This window comes from Heptranchias perlo, chromosome 2 (genome assembly GCF_035084215.1).
Source record: "Heptranchias perlo isolate sHepPer1 chromosome 2, sHepPer1.hap1, whole genome shotgun sequence".
Classification (NCBI taxonomy): domain Eukaryota; kingdom Metazoa; phylum Chordata; class Chondrichthyes; order Hexanchiformes; family Hexanchidae; genus Heptranchias; species Heptranchias perlo.
Window position 1 is genome coordinate 106,234,386 of NC_090326.1, and position 24,108 is coordinate 106,258,493.

The window sequence follows — 24,108 nt, forward strand, 5'->3', positions numbered from 1 at the left end:
CAGTCTCGGCATCCCCGACGGACAGACACTCGAGGGTATGGCTGATCTCCAGCGCCTCCTGCTCTACGTCTGTGAGGACCACTACTTGTTGTGGCCCCCCTCCAGTCCTTACCCTCTTGCATGCATTTTGCACTCTCCTCCTAGAAGGGGAGAAAGAACAGACATGAGTGAGTGAGTGATGGTGAAGTGGCCAACTGATGAATGCATTGGTTTGGGTGAGGCTGACTGTGAACGAGATGCATCAGAGGTTGAATATGAGACAGAACCATCACATTGGATGAGGATTGGGGTGAGTGGTAGTGGTGGGGTGACTAATGGGGAGGTGAGGAAGTGCTGAGGAAATGCAGGTAAGCTGAGGATGAGCCTGAAGTGGGTGTGAGGAGTGATGTGATAGAGTAGTGTTGGCAGTGCAGAATGAGTTTTGGTGGGGGGGCGCAGTGATGTGGAACACGGAATGTAAGAGAATCAATAAGTGTACTCACTTTGGCTGACCTAGTTAGGTCATTGAAGCGCTTCCTGTACTGGATCCAGGTCCGGGATATGATGCTGCTGCTGGTGACCTCCTCTCCACCTCGAGCCAGGCCTCCTTGGTGGCAGAGGCAGGGCACTTCCTCTGGGGTAAAACACTTCCCTCCTCCTCACGCCATCCAGTAGCACCTGGAGTGAGGCGTCGCTAAACCTTGGAATAGTCTTGCCCCATGCTGCTCATTTGTGGTTTCTGGGTCTTTACTCCAGCGAAAGTCTTTGGAGCAATGGCCCTTTAAATAGAGCTCCTCCAGCTGACAGCCTGGGATGCGGATGCACCGTCCATCCGCTGCGCAGCTTTCCAACAGCAAACCCGGAAGCCACGTTAAGTGGCACCAATTCAATTGCAATCACGTGGGAAATGGACATATTTTATTGGTCGGGTTACCCACCCACCCATTCACCACCTCCCCCCCTCACTGCCATCCCGCCTGCATTCTAAAATCGGGGCCTACAATTCTCTATACAGTACATTTCGTGTCTGTCACAAATGTCAATCAATTTTCTTCTTTATTAGTTAAATCTCTGTTCAGTTGGCCAGATCGGGGTGAGAAAAGAGTAGGCAAGTCCCTCACTCTATTTTAAAATCGACCCCACAATGTTTGTACGTTTTAATGTATAACAATGCTGTATTAAAAAATCTTATGCTTGCAGAGTTGTTTTGACTGTCTTCACAGCTCTGTCTAGCACTTTGATGAATTGAAATTCTTTGTAGTTACCAAAGATCGAATTAGACTGAAATTGTTCAGAATTGAGATGGTTTTTGGCTGTCTGAAAATTTCAGCGGTGCAAAAAACTAAACATAGTCCAAATATAAATGAGTTGGATTTTAGCTGAGGTGTATCACTTCTCACCTATGGTTGTCATCCTGCCTTGTTTCATTAGCCCAGGTTTATCCCGCTTGCTCCAAACTTGTCTCTGTATTCACCAATCGCATTGTGTGCATCTATCTATTTTCTTTCTTTCTCTCTGTTCTATAAGCTCTGTTCATGTCAGAGACAGGATGAAAATTTTATGGATGTAGAGAGAGAGAGAGATAATCAAATATTCCACAGAATGTGTTGGGACCATGGAAATGTAATTTGTGAAAAACAACTAGCAAGGGTCAAATAGTAGGGATAGATGGACATCGTGTAGTTTTACTTGATTACCTTTGGAATTCGGTGAGCAATTTCTCTCAGAAAATTAAATGAGTGAGCTAAAAACCAGAATAGGGTAGATCGCATGTGGTCTATGGAAGAAGCAGGCCTGATGAATGGCCTTTTCTTGTTCCATGATTTTAATCATGTTCTTTAGCATAAGTGAGTCATGGAAGAATTATGAGGACAGATTGCATAGTCTAGGCTTGTAAGATTAAGGAGTGGTCTAATTGAGGTGTTAAAGATGATTAAAGGATTTGATAGGGCAGATAGAGAGAACCAATTTCCTCTGGCGGGGGAGTCCAGAGCAAGGGGGAATAACCCTAAAATTAGAGCTAAACCAGACAGGGGGTGATGTCAGGAAGCACTTCTTCACACAAAGGATAGTGGAAGTCTGGAACTCTGTCCCTCAAAAAACTGTTAAGGCTAGGTCAATTGAAAAATTCGAAACTGAGATGGATAGATTTTTGTTAGGTAACAGTATCAAGGGATATGGAGCAAAGGCAGATAAATGGAGTTGAGGTACAGATCAGCCATGATCTAAGTGAATGGCAGTACAGGCTGGAGAGGCTGAATGGCCTATTACTTTTCCTATGTAAATAACACCACCACATGGTGTGCAAGTATACTGATTTGCTATGTCATAGTCATGGGATCAATCCCTGAGACATCCTGTGTGACAAACTTTTTGATCTCTGAAAGTGTTTGAAGAGGTAATAAGTAGAATTATATCACAAATCATAATATCTCTATTGACATGTTAATACCTGGGTTACTAAATTCTTTGGGGATGTGGCCCAACCTAACTACCAATCAAAAATAAATAATGTTGATTCCTGAATATAGTCTTTTCTGCAATGTCAGTTTGGCTCAGTTGTATGACTCTCACTGTGGAGTCAGGATGTTGTGAGTTCATGCCTCACTATAGGTTTGAGCACATAATCTAGGCTGACACTCCAGTGCAGTACTGCGTCGTCAGAGGTGCTGCCATTGGAGGAGATGCTAAACTGGAGTACTATCTGTGGATATAAAATATCTCATGGCAGTCTTTAAAGACCATAGAATTCTCTTGGTGTCCTTGCCAATATTCCTTCCTCTACTAATACTACGAAAAATAGATTATCTGGTCATTCATTTGCTCTTTGTGGCACTTGGCTGCTGCATTTGCCTACCTAACAACAGTGACTGCAATTCAAAGTAATCCAAGTGTTTTGGGACATCTTAAGGATGTGATATGGTACTAAATGCATGTGTTTTTTCTATATGTGCCTATGAAAGTGATATTTTTAACAATATTATTTCAATATGTGATAACCAGATATCTTTATCTTTCTAAAATGCTGTAACATCTGACAATCAGATACAGAAAATTTGATTCCATTTATTATTTATATTCTATATGAAACTTGACTCTGCCCTCATCTCCCACTTCACTGCTAGTGGGATAGGCAGGCTACTTGCTTCTAACCTTCTGCCTATACCAGTCTGTAAAATGGTTCAGGGTGCCTCATCCTCTGATTGTCCCACCCTTATTCAGGGGAGAAGATCACTCACCTCTGCTCGGCACTTTCCCAAACAGTCCCAGCTGAAGCTTGATATTCGTCACGTATGAAATCTCAGCAATTAATCTCATGTCTATGACATTGCATGTCAGCATACTCTGGCACTTTATCCCCAGGGCCAAGTGAAAATCTGTTATTTTAGTATCAACTGCTATTTAAAACTTGAGCTACAATTAGTAACATCTTGCAGTAAATGATATGTTTTTTTCTAAACTTACACTTTTCAATAATTGTATGCAATTTCAGAGGAATGGAACAAGAATCTAATTGGTTGTTTATAGGAAAACAAAGTGAATGAGATGATGCTATTTTTGTAGCTAATTGAATTTCTTTTGTATTGGTAAAAGGACTGTATCTTTTATCATTGCTGAGAGAGAAAAACGCACCACACATTATTTTGTAGAGGAGATAAACGGAATAATTTATCAAATTCAATTTGGTTCTTGGCCAGAACACTTATTTCCAAATGTCCAACAATTTATATTGAGTGTATATTACCATTATACCTACGCTTTACTGTAGGTGTAGAAATAGGAATTTATTTATAATAAAAACCCCTTTAAGATAAAACAGCAATGCCACTGGAAAGCTGCCAATATATTAGGGTTGAAAACCCATCATTCATCCATATAATTGCTGGGATAAGCCCACTAATGACCCCAGCATTGACTCCATCAGAGTTTATGGTGTCAGGGAGCAGCCACCCTATTAGCATAGCAAGGGTGGCCACCCATACCACTAGGAGGAGCGACTGAAACATGGCTACATAAAGAACAGGACTGGCAACTAAATATTGCAGGATATAACATAATCAGAATGGACAGGGAAGGAAGAAGAGGGTTGAAGTAGCTGTCCTAATTAGACATAACATAATGACAGTAAAAAAAAGGGACAAAACTAACAGAAAGATAGAAACAGAATCCATATGAATTGAAATAAAGGATAAGAAGGGATCAATCACACTAAAAGGGATATACTACAAACCACCTAATAGTGGAAAGGAGGTGGAGGAAGAAATATGTAAGTAAATATGTGAAATGAGTAAAGGACATAGAATAATAATCATGGGAGATTTTAGCTATCCCCAAATAAACTGGCAAGAGGTAGGTAAAGGGGTACAGGGAATGGAGATTTTACAATGTGTGCAGGACTCCTTTCTTATCCAGTATGTAAAAAGCCCAACAAGAGAGGAAGCACTGCTGGATCGAGTAATGGGAAATGAACCAGAACATTAAGAGAAGTAAGCATAGGGGAACATCTAGGTAATAGCGATCACAACATGATAAGATTTAAGAAAAAGATTGAGAAGGACATAAGTAAGACAAAGACCAAGATAATAAATTGGAAAAAAAAGCTGATTTTAAGGGGATGAGAATAGAACTAGATAAATTTAATGACAAAGAAATAGAACAGCAGTGGGGAACATTTCTAAAGGGATAGAATTGAAAAGCTGAGAAGTTTTGTTAAACTTGTAAAAAACCTTGGTTAGACCACACTTGGAGTATTGTGAACAGTTCTGGTCTCCATATTATAAAAAGGATATAGAGGCACTGGAGAAGGTGCAAAAAAGATTTACTAGGATGATACCAGAACTGAGAGGTTATGTCTACCAGGAAACATTGAGCAGGCTAGGGCTGTTTTCTCTAGAAAAAAGAACATTGAGGGGTGACTTGATAAAGGTCTTTAAGATTATGAAAGGGTTTGATAGGGTAGATGTAGAGAAAATGTTTCCACTTGTGGGGGAGACCAGAACTAGCAGCCATAAATATAAATTAGTCACTAATAAATCCAATAGGGAATTCAGGAAAAACTTCTTTACTCAGAGTGGTTAGAATGTGGAACTCACTACCACAAGGAGTAGTTGAAGTGACTAGCATAAATGCATTTAAGGGGAAGCTAGATAAACACATGAGGGAGAAAGGAATAGAAGGATATGCTGATCGGGTTAAATGAAATAGGGAGGGAGGAGGCTCGTGCGGAGCATAAACACTGTAATGGACCTGTTGGGCTGAATGGCCTATTTCTGTGCTGTACATTCTATGTAATTCTATGAGTGCATCTCGGGCGTTCATTTGCACAAAGCTGACAGGAAATCCAATGACTGCTGCCGGGCCTACGAAATTTTTGAAATACTTTATTTTTATTCGTTCATGGGATGGAGGCATCGCTGGCAAGGCCAGCATTTATTGTCCATTCCTAATTGCCCTTGAGAAGGTGGTGGTGAGCCGCCTTCTTGAATCGCTGCAGTCCGTGTGGTGAAGGTTCTCCCACAGTGCTGTTAGATAGGTAGGAATGGCGATATATTTCCAAGTCGGGATGGTGTGCGACTTGAAGGGGAACGTGCAGGTGGTGTTGTTCCCAAGTGCCTGCTGCCCTTGTCCTTTTAGGTGGTAGAGATCATGGGTTTGGGAGGTGCTGTCGAAGAAGCCTTGGCCAGTTGCCGCAGTGCATTTTGTAGATGGTAAACACTGCAGCCACAGTGCATACTCCAGTCGGGAGACTTAGCAATGGAAATCAATCAGCGGACAAAGGTCCTTCTAGACCTATTTAGCACTTCGAACAGAATTCCCAGGGAAGCTCCCAAACAAAAACTTCTGAAGCAATGTAATGGGCATAGGCAGAGGAATGCTAGCTCACCTCACAAATTTCTCAAGCTCAATTTCTCATTATTTTTATCAATGGGGCTGACACCTGGTGACCATAAGACCATATGAGATAGGAGCAGGAGTAGGCCATTCGGCCCCTCGAGCTGCTCCGTCATTCAATAAGATCATGGCTGATCTGATTTTTACCTCAACTCCACTTTCCCACCCTTTCCCCATATCCTTTGACTCCCTTGCTGATCAAAAATTTGTCTAACTCAGCCGTGAATATGTTCAATGACTCAGCCTCCACAGCTTTTTGGGGTAAAGAATTCCAAAGATTCACGACCCTCTGGGAGAAGAAATTCATCCTCATTTCCGTCTTAAACGGGCGACCCCTTATTCTGAGACTATGCCCCCTAGTTTTAGATTCCCCCATGAGGGGTAACATCCTCTCAGCATCTGGTGGATCTGGGTTCTACCCTCAATTAAGTCCTCCTGCTACAACAGTCGTACCTTCTCCCTGGATCATGGAATTTTAGGGTTTATATATATTTTCCAGAGACCAGATTGCTTACAAAGTTCTTTAGAATTTTTTTCACTAGAGGTGTGCACCACCCCTCCACTGCACTCGACACCACAACACTGCTGTGAAACAACATGACCTTTGATGCAACATGAACAACGCCGTGGAAGATCTGCTAATATATAAGGAAGTGTTGCATCTATCACATACCTGTGTCCATCACGCTTCAGGTCACATATCTCAGGTGTCACGATAAAGTATATAATACACTTACACCAGATGGGCTTATATTTCATATTCATAAAACTGTAACAAATCACAAAAAGTAAAAAAAAATGAAAATCAGGCAAAAATGAGAACATTATCTTCCAATAAAAAACAAAGTAGGTATGAAAACAAACAACCTGCAATGAGCAATCAGCAAAAACCACCAATAAGAATTAAAGGAAAATCCTTTTGGGCGCCATCTTGGCCACTTACGAAATGGACAAACTCAATACCCAAAATAAAGTTTGTAACAGCACCTACCTGATCCTGTCGTCTCTCATGTGCCAGACCTCTGGCCTTCCCCTCAGAGCACCATACCAGAGGAACCTAAGAGGCAATGCCAGGCTGTCCAGGAATATACTTCAGAAATGCAGCCAGCAACAGCTCCCCACTGGGAGAATGCTCCCATGAGAGGAGGGTCACCTCAGTCCCATGAGCTTTTTGTAGAACATGAGCAGCTAACCACCTCTGGATGATACTGGTCTTCAGGTTGCACCTAGGACAATCACTAGAACAGGTAAAAGAAAGGCATGTGTAGCCACCCAGGGAAAGCATAGTGTTAGGAAAGAGTATTGTTTGTTGTAATAAAATAGAATATGCACTGTTATTGTGCTTTGTTGTTCATATAGGAAAGGGTGTACTCATTTGGTGCTGCTTTAGTCAATTGGGTCACTTGCACTGATTATACACTGAAATTACAGTGAAAGCAGAGTGGAAATTCTCTCCATTCTCCATAGTAGCATTTCAGTGGCTCAACTTTAAAATGAAAGTCCGGGTGCGTTGAGGGTCGGGGGAGCAAGGAAAATCATTTTTTTTTGGAGTTGGCAGAAATCCTGGCTCCAACACGTTGAAGAACGCGCACGATCCAGTGCCGTACCCTGCTGCCAATTAGAGCCAGTGGGACGATATTTAAAGCAGTAATTCAAGTACTTAAAGTACTTGAAATGTGTATGAATGTAATTAATTATGCTGGCAAGCGATTTCAACGCTACCTCAGTGTGTTTCCCGTGCTGCGTGAAACACGCCATGTTGAAAGGGATGTGTTTCAGCTGGCAGCCATTTGGACATTTAAATCCCTGTTTGACAGATGGGGATAAAAGGTGAGTTATTGCAGCAGGGCACTCATTTCTCTCAGACAAACTTTTGGCTGGGAGATCTTCGTGTTTAGACTGAAAATTCTTGGTTTCCACTCAGAATTGTTCTGTTTACATATATTGACCAACTTTTCGGACCCCCTCAAACTCACGCTATCAGGATGGGGGGTGGGGGGGGCGCCATAGCTGCATTCACCACTACATCCGAGGACGAGCAATATCACCATCATCACCAGGCAAGGCGTGCACTTCCACCACTGGGAGCTCTACAACACAGTGCTGCGCCACAGGCTCCTGCACAAAAGCACAGAGGGGAACAACAGAGGGAGCGACGTCGCATGGGAGGGTCCACAGACCGAGGCTCAGCTTCCTGGACCTCTCCGAGGAGCAGTGCATCCGGAGGCTGAGAGTGAGTCGCCAAGTGGTTGCAGACATCTGCAGCCTCCTTTATGCCAAGCTACGCCCAGCTGGGCCTGGCGGCATCTCATTACCCGTCACTGTTAAAGTCACCACTACCCTCAACTTCTTCGCCTCCGGATCGTTCCAGGGTGCCACCAGTGACATCGCCAGGGGCTCTCAGTCATCTGCCCACATGTGCATAAGGCAGGTTACCGATGGTTTGTTTCACAGGGCCTCGCAATACGCCAACTTCCCCATGGGCGACCTCAGCCAGACGGAGAGGACAGCGGGATTCCACTCTGTGGCTGGCTTCCCATGTGTACAGGGAGCAATCGATTGCACACATACAGCAATCCGAGCACCTCCACATGAGCCAGGACTCTTCATCAACAGAAAGGGTTACCACACCATCAACGCTCAGCTCGTTTGTGACCACCACAAAAGATTCCTTCACGTGTGCGCCAGATTCCCTGGCAGCTGCCACGATTCCTTCATTCTGAGGGAATCCAACATCCTGGGCTTCTTCCATGCACCGGACACCCTTAAGGACTGGCTCCTCAGGGACAAGGGATACCCCCTGCACACGTGGCTCATGACACCTCTGAGGAACCCCATCAGCGAACAACAGCGTCAGTACAACGACAGCCACATCGCCGCCAGGTCTACAATTGAACATGCGATAGGGCTGCTTCAGATGCGATTTCGGTGCCTCGATCGTTCTGGGGGAGCGTTTCAATAGGCACCAGCGAGAATGAGTCACATTGTGAAGTCATCCACTTTGGGAGGAAAAATAAAAAAGCAAAATATTATTTGAATGGAGAAATACTACAAAATGCTGCGGTACAGAGGGATCTGGGTGTCATCGTACATGAAACACAAAAAGTCAACACACAGGTGCAGCGGGTAATCCGGAAGGCAAACGGAATATTGGCCTTTATTTCGAGGGGGATGGAGTATTAAAGCACGGAAGTCACGCTACAACTGTACAGGGTGCTGGTGAGATCACAGCTGGAGTACTGCGTACAGTTCTGGTGCCCTTATTTAAGGAAGGACATACTTGCATTGGAGGCAGTTCAGAAAAGGTTCACTGGGTTGATTCCGGGTATGGAAGGGTTGTCTTATGAGGAAAGATTGAACAGGTTGGGTCTATACTCATTGGAGTTTAGAAGAATGAGAGAAAATCTTATTGAAACATACAAGATTCTGAGGGGACTCGATAGGGTAGATGCTGTGAGGATGTTACCCCTCATGGGGGAATCTAAAACAAGGGGGCATAGTCTCAGAATAAGGGGTCGCCCGTTTAAGACTGAAATGAGGAGGAATTTCTTCTCCCAGAGGGTCGTGAATCTTTGGAATTCTTTACCCCAAAAAGCTGTGGAGGCTGAGTCATTGAATACATTCAAGGCTGAGTTAGACAAATTTTTGATCAGCAAGGGAGTCAAAGGATATGGGGAAAAGGCAGGAAAGTGGAGTTGAGGTAAAAATCAGATCAGCAATGATCTCATTGAATGGCGGAGCAGGCTTGAGGGGCCGAATGGCCTACTCCTGCTCCTATCTCTTATGGTCTTATGGTCTTATAATAGTGTGTTGTGTCCTGCACAACATGGTGCAACAAAGAGGAATACAGTTGAGGAGGCCCCATCCCCTTATTCACTATTCACATTTGCCATCCACATTGAGGAGGAGCAGGAGCAGGAGGAGCAGAAGGAGGAGGAGGAGGAGACTGAACCCGTGGGCAGAGCAGCAGCTCACCTGGCTACTCGTGAGGCCAGGGAGTCACTCATATGTGAACGGTTCTCGTAAGATCAGACAGTGACAAAAGTCCAGTCCTCACACCACTTGGAAAGACCAGCGCCAACACAAGTCCACCGCCACACCCACCCTCCCTGCACAAAACAGTCCTGCAACTATACATACACCCACTGTAAAGTCATCCAATAGGTGGCATCAAGTATCACCGTTCAAGGTGAAGCACATTAAAAGGCGCTATCTCAAAAACCAGTCAAGAATGGGCAAGATGTGGCAGTCGTGGCGAGAATGAAAACATTTAATGTGACTTTAACATAAACCAAATATAAATCAAAAACATGAGTCGGTCAGATGCCCTTGTGCATACCCTTCGTGATCGCAAATCCCCTTAGCCTTTCTCTTCCTACCGCTTCAATGTGGTGCATCCCCTGTGGCTGCAGCAGAGATAGTGGCTCACGCCCATGGCCGGACAGCTTAGATGCTTCCGGCCTACGCCCTCTGGGTTTCGGTGCCTGTGAGAGCCCCTCCAAAGACTGCTCCACCATGCACCGGTGAAAGGGCAGACTCGACCGCCCAGAGAGGAGGCAGTATTGCGGGTACTGGTTGAGAGGGGGGCAACGGGTGAGTGCTTTGAGCGGCAACACCACTTCCATGTCCCCTTTTGCCATCATCCCTCTTCTGGGCCAGGCCCACAGCACTTCTACCACCCTGATGGACAACAGTTTGGAGGACATGTGTGATGCGTTGGAAGGCCACATCTAAAGTATCTGTCAGTCTGTTTAAGGTGGCTGAATACTTTTTTTATTCGTTCATGGGATGTGGGCGTCGCTGGCAAGGCCAGCATTTATTCCCCAACCCTAATTGCCCTTGAGAAGGTGATGGTGAGCCACCTCTTGAACTGCTGCAGTTCGTGTAGCGAAGGTTCTCCCACAGTGCTGTTAGGTAGAGGATTTTGACCCAGCAACGATGAAGGAACGGCAATATATTTCCAAGTCGGGATGGTGCGTGACTTGGAGGGAAGCGTTCAGGTGGTGTTCCCATGTGCCTGCTGCCCTTGTCCTTCTAGGTGGTAGAGGGAATGAATGTTTAGGGTGATGGATGGGGTGCCAATCAAGTGGGCTGCTTTGTCCTGGATGGTGTCGAGCTTCTTGAGCGTTGTTGGAGCTGCACTCATCCAGGCAAGTGGAGAGTATTCCATCACACTCCTGACTTGTGCCTTGTAAATGGTGGAAAGGCTTTGGAGAGTCAGGAGGTGAGTCACTCGCCACAGAATATCCAGCCTCTGACCTGCCCTTGTAGCCATAGTGTTTATGAGGCTGGTCCAGTTAAGTTTCTGGTCAATGGTGACCCCCAGGATGTTGATGGTGGGGGATTCGACGATGGTAATGCCATTGAATGTCAAGGTGAGGTAGTTAGACTCTCTTTTGTTGGAGATGATCATTGCCTGGCACTTCTCTGGCACGAATGTTACTTGCCACTTATCAGTCCAAGCCTGGATGTTGTCCAGGTCTTGCTGCATGTGGGCACGGACTGCTTCATTATCTGAGGGGTTGCGAATGGAACTGAACACTGTGCAATCATCAGCGAACATCCCCATTTATGACTTTATGATGCAGGGAAGGTCATTGATGAAGCAGCTGAAGATGGTTGGGCCGAGGACACTGCCCTTAGGAACTCCTGCAGCAATGTCCTGGAGCTGAGATGATTGGCCTCCAACAACCACTACCATCTTCCTTTGTGCTCGGTATGACTCCAGCCACTGGAGCGTTTTCCCCCTGATTACCATTGACTTCAATTCTACTGGGGCTCCTTGGTGCCACACTCGGTCAAATGCTGCCTTGATGTCAAGGGCAGTCACTCTCACTTCACCTCTGGAATTCAGCTCTTTTGTCCATGTTTGGACCAAGGCTGTAATGAGGTCTGGAGCTGAGTGGTCCTGACGGAACCCAAACTGAGCATCGGTGAGCAGGTTATTGGTGAGTAAGTGCCGCTTGAGAGCACTGTTGACGACACCTTCCATCACTTTGCTGATGATTGAGAGTGGACTGATGGGGCGGTAATTGGCCGGATTGGATTCGTCCTGTTTTTTGTGGTCAGGGCACACCTGGGCAATTTTCCACATTGTCAGGTAGATCCCAGTGTTGTAGCTGTACTGGAACAGCTTGGCTAGAGGCGCAGCTAGTTCTGGAGCACAAGTCTTCAGCACTACAGCCCGGATGTTGTCGGGGCTCATATTCTTTGCTGTATCCAGTGCACCCAGCCGTTTCTTGATATCACGTGGAGTGAACCGAACTCGCTGAAGACTGGCTTCTGTGATGGTGGGGATATCGGGAGGAGGTCGAGATGGATCATCTACTCGGCACTTCTGGCTGAAGTTGGTTGCAAACAATTCAGCCTTGTCTTTTGCACTCATGTGCTGGACTCTGCCATCATAGTGGATGGGGATCTTCACCCTGAGTCCGCAAGGTCGTTGTCAGGGCCTGAATGGACTCATTTGTGAGCCGTGCCTGAAGCTCAATGGAGGCCAGCCTTCTCTCCATCGCAGACATTCCTGCACTTACATGTGATGCTATCTTAGACATTTCCGCAGTTACCTGCGACATGTCAAACATTTCAGCAGTTATGTGCGACACTATCTCAGAGATTCCCTCACGTCCCTGTGACAGTATCTCAGAGATTCCCTCCCAAACCTGTGCCACCATTCCACACATGCAGGATTTGGACTCCTCCATCCTCTGCACTATTGTGGAGAGTGTGCGTGGCATCTGTTCCAGTACCTTGCAAATGTACTGCTGTCCCTCGATCATTCTCCTTTGAGAGGATGGCCCCCGGGGTTCAGCATCTATGTCCAGCTGAGTAGAGCCTGGAGAGGAGCGCGCCCACTGATACAGACACTCTACAGCTGCCCCTGCCACCAGTGTCCGCTCATGCTCACTTGTGTGTGATGATTCACCAGGTGCCAGCCCAACTAACTGACTACTAGGACCCACCGAGGTGTGAGTATCTGCACTGGTGGATGGCTCACTAAGATGTGATTGTCCGCCCTCAGAGGCCGGCAGGTCCTCTGAGGAATTGCCCTCTGCCGTCACTGCGGTTGAAGGGGTAAGAGAACAGAAGGCAACAATAAGCATCATCACAGATGTGCCATGTTGCGATGAGCATACTGAGGTGTTCAACATGTCAATCATTGTTAACATCAATTCATGTTGTGTGTGGTGAATGTTAAAGTTGTGTCACCAGATGTTTGTGGGGTGCCAGTCTCTGTGTCCCCGACGAACAGGCACTCGAGGGTGTGGCTGATCTGCAGGTGCTCCTACTCCGCATCTGTGAGAACCACTATTTGTTGTGGCCCTCCTCGTCCTCTCGTGTGCATTTTGCGGTCTCTTCTCCTAGAAGGGGAGAAAGTACAGAAGTGTGAGTGAGTGTTGGTGAAGTGGTCAGCTGATGAATTCATTGCTTTGGGTGAGGCTGACCATGAAAGAGGTGCATCAGAGGGTGAGTATGAGACAGAAACATCACATTGGATCAGGATTGGAGTGAGTGATATTGGTGGGGTCACAAATCGGGAGGTAAGGAAGCGCTCAGGAAGTGCAGGTAAGTCGAGGATGAGCCTTAAGTGGGTGTGAGGAGTGATGTGATAGAGTAGTCTTGGCAGTGCAGAATGAGTTGGGGAGGGGATGATGCAGAACACAGAATGTAGGAGAATCAATAAGTGTACTCACTTTTGCTGACCTAGTTAGGTCATCGAAACGCTTTCTGCACTGGACCCAAGTACGGGAGACGTTGCTGCTGCTGGTGACCTCCTCTACCACCTCGAGCCAGGCCTTCTTGGTGGCAGAGACAGGGCCCTTCCTTAAAATAATTCTTTCCTCATCCTCACCCCGGTCAGTAGCATCTGAAGTGAGGCATCGCTGAATCTTGGAGCAACCTTGCCCCTGTGCTGCTCCATTGGGTCTTCTGGCTCTTTGCTCCAGCAAAATCCATTGGACCAATGGCCCTTTAAATACAGACACTCAAGCTGACAGCCTGTCATGTGGGTGCACAGTTTGCCCATTGCGCAGCTTTTGGACGGCAAACCTGAAAACAAGATTAATGGCCGTCAATGAAGTTGCGATCGTGTGGGGAAACGTTAAGTTTTTATTATCCGGGTTTGCTGCGCTCTCATTGATGCCCCCTGCTGCCATCCCGCCACTCTTTTAAAATTGAGCCCCATATATTTAAAATATGTCAAACAATGTTTTCATTGGAGGCCTCTGCCTCACTGAATATCAAAGGGCTTGAAAGAAAAAGAAAAGAAAGACTTGCATTTATCATAGAATTATTATGGCACAGAAAAAGGCCCATTCGGCCCATCATGTCCATGCCAGCCGAAAAATCCCACTTTCTAGCACTTGGTCCGTAGCCCTGTAGGCTACGTCACTTCAAGTGCACATCCAAGTACTTTTTAAATGAGTTGAGGGTTTATATAGCCAACAAAGTACTTTTTGAATTTTTGGCACTGTTGTAACGTAGGAGAGTTCTTGGTGTTTCAAGCAGTGATCTCTGTCAATTGATAAGACTTAACATGGTAATTCCAAATTTCTTGTGCCTACAATTATGATTTTATTTTATGATTGATAGTAAGACTAGCCATTTAAAAGTGTGCCAAAGCTTACTGTTTACAAGCACTTGCTCTCCTTTATTCAGCTGTTTTGATGGAAAATCATTTCGGATGAAAACCCTCGGGAAATCATTTTAAGCAATAGTAAAACTAATCGTAATTTTTTGTAATGTATCCTAAATACTTACACTTTTTGCATTTCCTTTCTTTTTATGTCCAAACTAAAAGGCACTCATTAACACAAAACGATGACTATAAACAGCAGAAATTCTCGAAGTACTGTAGCATTATTCAAGTCTGGAGGGGGCTTCTGAATAAAAGTTCTGAATTCAAACATGTTTATTTTTGGCGGAATCTTTTGGTAACATTAAGTGTTGTTACAGAAATATAAATGAATGAGAAAATATAAATGAATTTAATATTTTCTTATGGACTATAAAGGTATTACACTACAACCCCATCTTATATGCATATATTTATTTATTTATGAAACTGTAATAAGTGAAACAAATATATTTAGTTATTGGGTGAACAGAATGCTATTTATTTCCCCATAACAACAATTAAAAATGCTTCCTTTGCTTTTTCTGAGCTGATCTCTAACAATCTTCTTCCAAATACTTTTGATGGTGATGTAAACCCCTCCTCCGCTTCCACAACCCAGCATCTTCTCCCATGCAATAGTGAGAAACTCAGTATAAGCAATGGGAATCTGTTAGTGTTATAAAAATATGTAGATGTTCCTTAATTCTAGACAGTGGGCATGTTAGTATGGCATAGAAAAATCATTGCGGTTACCAGTGTAAGCTGTGAACCATCTAATTGTGATTCTGGTTTTGAATCTCCAATCCGAGCTCCAGCCATTACGCTTTCTGAGCAAACCAAATGGATATGAGTTAACCTCGCGGCAAATATTGTTTCTCATCCATCAGCATCCAATTTTAAACTGATGTGTAGAGACACCAAGGGCAGGATTTTAAAAGGGAAAAACGGGGGCGGTTGGGGGCAGGGGGAGGCAATCAAAATCACAGTTTTTGGGAGTGGGCAGACATCCCGGCTGGAACCTGCACATTTATGAATGAGACTCAGGCAAATCTGTGTGCGTGCGTACAGCAGTCACCAGGAAGTCCTGCCCCCACTTTAATCCGGCGGGCTGATAATTAAAGGAGAAAATGTACCTCATTGAGGTACTTAAGGTAGTTTATTTTTTGTCTATTGGATAGTTAAAAAGATTTTAATGTTACCTGGACAGCTTTCCCATGGCTTCCCATTCACGCCTGGTGAAACCAGACAGGAAGGGCCGGATCAGTGAAAAATAAAATAAATTAATTCAATTAAATTACATTTCCCATTGCAAAAAAATTAAATAAACATACCTTAAAAAAAAATGTTGCCTGGACCTCCCCCCACTCTGATCCCGATGTCCGATGTCTGCCCTCTGATCCCAATGTCCGATGTCTGCCCTCTTATCCCATTGTCCGATGTCTCCACTCTGATCCCAATGTCCAATGTCTCCACTCTGATCCCAATGTCCAATGTCTCCACTCTAATCTTTGATCCCTCCCCACCATTTCTATCCTAACTGCTGATGAAGCCTCTCTCTCTCTCTTCCTCCCCCCACCTCGGTGTTGCAGCTCCTGTCGGCAGCCAGCCTGTCAATCAGGCTGGCTGCTGGGCGCAAAACCCGGAAGAGGCTTTGATTGGCCTCAGATCGCAACCTGCCTACTTCCCTTCCGGGTTTGGCGCCCGCAAATCTCCTCCCCGGACTCTTCCCGCCAGCATATTAAAATTATGCCCCATTCCTCAGTTCTGTTTAAACACCAACACAGTAAATTACTTCCACATCACTGTCAATCTTTACACTTCCACTTGTGCCAAACCTCAACCTTCAACTTGACTTTTGCTTTGACTTTTCTTCTGCACATTTACTAGTCCTGTTCCCATAAGGAGGATTTGTATTCCAATCCATTATATGTTAAATATCCCCTGTGTGGGTATCCTAGTTATAAGTCTATATTTATGGGCCCTATAGCTAGTGATTTTGCTGAAAACCTGTTATAATCATGGCGTTTATTTCCATATTTTTACTGCAGTTTATTGCTTTTCATTTATTGGGATACATTTCTAAACCAGTCCACTGGCAGAAATGCACCCCATAATATGTGCTGCTTTCATAGATCTGATTATATACTGCATTGTAGATTCTAAAGCTATTCAAAGAAGGAGAAACTAAAGGTTATATTTACCTCTGTTCACTAATTTTAGCTCTGACCATTTCTATCCCTTCACAAATGGATTAACAAACATGAGCAAAAAGTTCAGTAAAAACACTGGTTTTGCTTGTTACGGCATTATTGAAGGCCAAGCATGGTGAGGAGAATTAAAAATGAGAGTTTAACTGCAAGCCAGACCTACTGTTAGCAAGTTTAACAAAAGAGAAGATTCAGACGTATCACCACAGCAATAAGTACTGAGTGGATTTCTGCCCAAGGGCATGCACGCTGTGGAAAAAATATTTTTTTGGGGAAATAAGTAGTGTTCTGTTCACCCAATGACTAAACATATTTATTTCTCTCACATATTACAGTTTCACTGCTGAGTGCCTTGCAGTGCAGCAACAGAAGGAACAGGAGGGAGCATAGGAATCTCACAAGTTACAGTTTAATTATTACAACAGTCAGCTAACTGTTCATGGTGGATATATCATGTCCTCAGGATATCCCAAACTATATCAATTCCATTGAATTACTTTTGATGTGTAGTCATTGTTGTTATGTGTGATTGTGACAGCCGGTTTGCATGGAGCAAGATCCCACAAAATAGAAAATGAATGAATGACCAGTCAATCTGATTTTGGTGATGTACGTTGAGGAAAGAATGTTGGCCAGCACACCAGGAGAACTCACTGCTCATCTTTGAATATTGCCATAAGGTAGTCTACATCCACCTGAGCAGGCAGATGGGTTCTCAGATTGCATCAATTGGAGGATGTAATATAGCGCCTGTTTAAGTCATTTCTCCAGGGTTTTCACCAATCTTCCGCCAAAGTGATGGTGTGAGATCGGTGAAAGTCCAAGGTAATTCTACCCAACTGACGTTAGTAACTGCGGACCTTAGCTATAATCTCCCTTTTCTTAATGGCAGGAACTTTTTTTTCTATTCGTTCATGGGATGTGGGCGTCGCTGGCAAGGCCAGCATTTATTGCCCATCCCTAATTGCCCTTGAGAAGGTGGTGGTGAGCTGCCTTCTTGAACCGCTGCAGTCCGTGTGGACTCTGCCATCATTGAGGATGGGGATGTTTACAGAGCCTCCTCCTCCCGTTAGTTGTTTAATTGTCCACCACCATTCACGACTGGATGTGGCAGGACTGCAGAGCTTTGATCTGATCTGTTGGTTGTGCAATCGCTTAGCTCTGTCTATAGCATGTTGCTTCCGCTGTTTAGCATGCATGTAGTCCTGAGTTGTAGCTTCACCAGGTTGGCACCTCATTTTTAGGTATGCCTGGTGCTGCTCCTGGCATGCTCTTCTACACTCCTCATTGAACCAGGATTGATCCCCTGGCTTGTTGGTAATGGTAGAGAGAGGATTATGCCGGGCCATGAGGTTATAGATTGTGGTGGAATACAAATCTGCAGCTGCTGATGGCCCACAGCGCCTCATGGATGCCCAGTTTTGAGCTGCTAGCTCTGTTCTGAATCTATCCCATTTAGCACGGTGGTAGTGCCACACAACACATTGGATGGTGCCCTCAGTGTGAAGATGGGACTTTGTCTCCACGAGGACTGAGCGGTGGTCACTCCTACCAATACTGTCATGGACAGATGCATCTGCAACAGGTAGATTGGTGAGGACGAGGCCAAGTAGGCTTTTCCCTCGTGTTGGTTCACTCACCACCTGCCGTAGGCCCAGTTTGGCAGCTATGTCCTTCAGAACGCGGCCAGCTTGGTCAGTAGTGGTGCTACAGAGCCACTCTTGGTGATGGACATTGAAGTCCCGCACCCAGAGCACATTCTGAGCCCTTGCTACCCTCAGTGCTTCCTCCAAGTGGTGCTCAACATGGAGGAGGACTGATTCATCAGTTGAGGGAAGGCGGTAGGTGGTAATCATCAGGAGGTTTCCTTGCCCATGTTTGACCTAATGCCATGAGATTTCATGGGGTCCGAAGTCAAAGTTGAGGACTCCCAGGGCCACTCCCTCCTGACTGTATATCACTGTACCACCACCTCTGGTGGGTCTGTCCTCCAGTGGGACAGGACAGACCCAGAGATGGTGATGGAAGAGTCTAGGACGTTGGCTGAATGATTCTGTGAGTATGGCTATGTCAGGCTGTTGCTTGACTAGTCTGTGGGACAGCTCTCCCAATTTTGGCACAAGTCCCCAGATGTTAGTGAGGAGGACTTTGCAGGGTCAACTGGGCTTGGTGTTTTGCCTTTGTCGTGTCCTTTGCCTAGTGGTCTGATGCAGGTGGTCCGTCCAGTTTTATTCTTATTATGATTTTTCGTAGCGAGATTTTACAACTGAGTGGCTTGCTAGGCCATTTCAGAGGGCAATTAAGAATCAACCACATTGCTGTGGGTCTGGACTCACATATAGGCCAGACCGGGAAGGATGGCAGGTTTTTTTCCCTAAAAGGCATTAGTGAACCAGATGGGTTTTTACGACAATCTGGTAGTTTCATGGCCACCATTACTGATACTAGTTTTTTTATTCCAGAATTTTATTTGATTAATTGAATTTAAATTCACCAGCTGCTGTGGCAGGATTTGGCCTTTGGATTACTAGTCCAGTAACATAACCACTATGCTACCGTACCTGGTATTACTGAGGATGTGGGGTAGGTATGTTAACATCTGGAAGGAAGGGAGGATGAAGTTTTTCCCAATTTCCCCATTTTCTTGCTTTTTCCCTGGTTTATACCTTTCCCATTCCTTCCCACTGTCTTAGCTATTTGCATGCTCTTTTATTCCTTTAGTGTCTTGTTGCCTAAGGTGACATTTTATATCATCTAGCAGTTTTATCCTTTTATTAAGCAGTGTGCAGGTCATTCATCCCATTAATTCCGTCTCAATGATTGGAGTATCTGTGATTTCTATTTTCATCTGTGCTGCAATTAGCCCTATCTAGTAGGATCACTTGGTCAGCCTTACTCAAGTCCTCTGTCATTTTTATAAATTTAGTCCTCTTAGACTCTGGCACTAGCATTAATTTTTCAGCAGCATTTAGCATGGCTGACCAAGTTAAATCTAATAATTTTATGCTTGCTGTTATTACCAATTATATTTTAAACACACCAGCAAATCACTATTCCAATCCTTCTTCCTAAGATCTCTTAGATTCTCATTTTCACTTCCATTTCCTAATTATCAGGTATTATGTAAAAAAAAATCAGTTATATTTAGCAAGGACATTTGAAGGATTTATAGACCAGTACACATCAGTCGACCAAACCAGTGACCAGTGTATGGTTTTATCCAACACTTTTCTTCTATGGATGATAATAACACTATCTAATTCTTCCTGTAGTGTTGTTGACACTAATCTTTAATGAGATTGCTATTGTTTTTCTGTAATTGAACTTACAATTGTTGCATCTTCATTTGTCTTCTAAAATTTTCTTGGTTCCCTTTAAAATTCATTCCTAATTTGGCACTTTTATTTGATTTCAGCTTTCTTTACTTCACACTTTTTCATCTCAGTTCTGCATTGTCAAAATCTTAATATTTGGTAATAAATTTTATTACACCTAATTTCTAGAATAATTTTACTGGATAATTCCTTTCAGGTGGATTTGTTGTAGTTTGTGGCTTTTGTACATTTGAACTTATCTTTATTTAGAAGGGTTAACTACTATATTTAAGAGTAAACAGTTTACTCAGTCATAAATTCATAGTAACCACAATTTATTTGATCTCCTGCACCATTTCTCATGGACAGAAATAAAAAATGGTGTCAGCACTCTCTCCCTGTAATGTCTCTGCAAGTTTCATATGGTAATTCTTTCTGTGCCCCTCTGCCTGCCTTTATCAGTGGCATTTGCTAAGAAAGGGTACTCACTCTCTCACTTTTGTATCTTTGATTTCAGCTTTCTTTACTTCACACTTTTTCATCTCAGTTCTGCATTGTCAAAATCTTGATATTTGGTAATAAATTTTATTACACTTTTATTACAACTGGGACTCTACTCATTGGAGTTCAGAAGAATGAGAGGCGATCTTATTGAAACATATAAGATTGTGAAGGGGCTTGATCGGGTGGATGCGGTAAGGATGTTCCCAAGAATGGGTGAAACTAGAACGAGGGGGCATAATCTTAGAATAAGGGGCTGCTCTTTCAAAACTGAGATGAGGAGAAACTTCTTCATTCAGAGGGTAGTAGGTCTGTGGAATTTGCTGCCCCAGGAAGCTGTGGAAGCTACATCATTAAATAAATTTAAAACAGAAATAGACAGTTTCCTAGAAGTAAAGGGAATTAGGGTTACGGGGAGCGGGCAGGAAAGTGGACATGAATTTAGATTTGAGGTTAGGATCAGATCAGCCAAGATCTTATTGATGGGCGGAGCAGGCTCGACGGGCCAATTGGCCTACTCCTGCTCCTATTTCTTATGTTCTTATGTTCTTATGACCCTGGATCTGCAATGACTGGCCGTGCCCGTAACCTTTGACCCCATGAGCACTGGCAGTGTGGCTGGTGCTGAGAGAAGTCATCAGCAAGACCAGTGAGGATGGCATGCAGGTTGGTCTCAGGAAATATACTGCCCTCCATAACAGATCACCCTCTTACTCTGGTGAATCCATCTGGCACAAAGTCTTACCCATTGAAATAAACAATCCCCTTCAACAAAAAAAAAAGTTGCCTCCTGAAATAAATGTACCCCTCACCTTAAACGTAAATCTAACTTTAAACCTAACTCTAACCTTAAACCAAGCTTAAAGCTAACCTTAATTACAAGCTTAACCTTAACCCACAGCCAAACTCTAATTCTCAGCCCAATTCTAACCCAGGAAGATTTTATTCCAGGGGCAGGTTTAGTTAGCGACACTGGCAGCAACAAGATTATGAATAAGGTCATTGGGGTAGCAGCAAGGCCAGTGGGAGCTGGTCAGAGTGGCAAAAGGCAGGAGGGTTGTGATAATCTTTTCAGAACCATCAAATTATTAAAAGAGCTCCAATTTCCTGTAACTGTCCAGTCCACACAAGTTGTGCAAACAACATGGTCATAATTTTAGCCCAGAGCCAGGGAGTGGGTGGTCGGATTGCGGATGGGAAACCCAGAAGTGCGGATTTCCCGGACGTCCTTACGATTTTGACATAAGGATGTCTTTTATTTTTTTTACGGTTTCCCGCCCGACAAGCCAGCCTGATTGACAGGCTGGCCTCAGTTGGACAGGAGAAGAGCAAGGAAGAGGTAAGAATTCAGGTAAGTCTTAGATTGGATGGATTGGGGGGGGGGGTGATGGAGGGTGGCATCGGGGGGGCATGGGGCATCAGCAGGCATGAGGGTATTGGGGACATGGGGCAACAGGGGCATGGGGGCATCTGCAGGCATGTGGGCATCAGCAGGCATAGGGGCATGGGAGCATGGGGGCATCTGGGGGCCATCCGGGCGTTGGGGATATTAATCATGGTGGGGGGGGGCAGTCATCGGGAGTTAGTCACTGAGGTGGGGTCTGGATTGGGGGTCATCGGGGGAGGGATCGGAGGTCAGTCACCGAGCGGGGTGGTGGGGGGGTCGGGATCAGGGGATATCTTGGAGGTCGTAATTGTTGTGGGGGTCGTGATCATGGTGGGGGGGGCGGTGGTTGGGGGGGGTGTCGGCAACCGTTAGCGGGGTGGCTGCAGGTCGGCTTGTTAGGCCTGGGGGAAACATTCCTGCTCCTCCGGGCCCACAGGCTGTGCTATAAAGACACCTACCTGCAGTTGCAGAACTTCTCACCACCTGTCATGCAGCATGATGAAGAAGGTCTGGGAATCCTGGCCCTCAGAGGCTTAAATCACAAAACTTGAAAAAATGGAGGCCCGCAGCCTCCTTGCAAGGTTTTAGTGACCAACCCGCCTCCTGAGAGTGGGTTGGTCGCCCGTCCCTCGTCCCGCCCCCGCGAAAACCGGAAATGGGCGGGTTGGAGGTGGGTTGGGGCGGGTTTGAAATTGTTGCAATTTTTAATGCCCCCTACCCACAATCATGCCCCATGTAGCTAGTACCAATTTCCTTCAGCTGAGCATTTACCTTTAACATGAGGGACCAGACATCTGACTATGCAAGAATAATTTATGATCCTTCATTTAATGTTTGCTGTAAATCTAGATTTGTATAGTGCCAAGACCAGTTTATAAACCAGAAATGTGAGTGCAGGTTATTGTTGCTCCAGAAAATGTTTTGCTGTTCTTTATTATTACATCATATTAATTGTGACCTGATTTAACCTCACAATTTAAAATGTGCAGACACCATGTAACCACCACACTCACTGAAAGTGGAAAAGACTGCAGGGTAGCAATTCCATGGTGACTGATGGCCAATATGGTGGGAGCAGGGGGGGCAGGAATTTGGGAAAGAACCCGTTTTCGCCAGGTTGCCACTCCTTTCTTGCCCCAAAGACCAATTCCGATAACGAGGGCTCTTCTTCCACCCAGCTGTCAGTTTTGGAGGTGAGACTGGAGGATGCTGAGTGTCGCTGAAAACCTAGTGGTAAGTACAGTTGCATGAAGCTGGTGTGGTGTGTACTTGTCCCACAGGGCTGCATATGGGTCCCACAGTGCTATTTTCAAATGGCAGTTGACCTAAGAGCTAGATTAGTGTTTGGATATGGGAGACCACCGATGCAGGAAAATAAAACAAGGAAACCCGTTTTCCACTTGCATCAACTTTTTTGCTCACATTGATAACTGGAGGAAAATGTGCCAATTTTTAAAATTTTATTTGACTTTAGGCAATTGACTCTTTGGGCCCAAACTTTCAGAAGTCCCACTCCGCCAGTAGAAGTTCAGTGGAATGGAACTCCTGTTCACTAATGCTCGCCGATGTGGACCAAGTGTGGGGATGGTTGGGGCAGGTTGCTGACACCTTGAAGAGCACTTCAGTGGTTCCTACTCCTATCCACCTCTGTAAAGCACATCTCACGCCAAAGAAAAATGTGTTCTCTAAATATCTTCAACTCCATCTGCCGGCAGGGCAAAAGTAATTGATTTCCTCTGGGATCAATTACCTTAGTTTGGGAGACTTTAGGAGCCTTTTTTGGGGACTTTATGAAACTCTTGACATTTCTTGAGTTCTGTCCAGGTCTTATAAGGTTATAAAGGGCAGAATTCCCAGTAAAGCTTGGGAACTCCACGGACACACAACCTTGATAGAAGGTGTGGGCATAGGAGTCAACGTCCGGTCTTCCACTGGAAAATGAGAATCCGAAAGAAATGGGCAGAATCCCAGATGGAATCGCGTTTCATCCCAAATTCCGACCACCGACAGGCAATCTGCCCATTCCCCATCCTTGGCCCCAACAGGATCTTTATTTTCAGCACAATGAAATAATTCAGAAGTAAATTAATGTTATTAAATTGTGCAGTGGCAGTAGTGCATGAGTTTACTATATGTTTATCTGCTGGGTTTTTTACATGCACTACTAATAAGTACTCCACTAGTTCTTATAGGTGGCAGAAGGACAATTAT

The 24,108-nt window shown here is 44.8% G+C and overlaps 1 long non-coding RNA gene across 1 annotated transcript in view; it reads right to left on the bottom strand.

Annotated features, from left to right (window-relative positions):
- LOC137334152 (uncharacterized) overlaps positions 1 to 24,108 on the bottom strand; it is a 59,097-nt gene that overhangs the window by 16,054 nt on the left and 18,935 nt on the right. The window contains exon 3 of the long non-coding RNA XR_010966084.1: positions 6,545 to 6,640. This is a non-coding gene — a long non-coding RNA (uncharacterized lncRNA). The remainder of the gene's footprint in view (positions 1 to 6,544; positions 6,641 to 24,108) is intronic.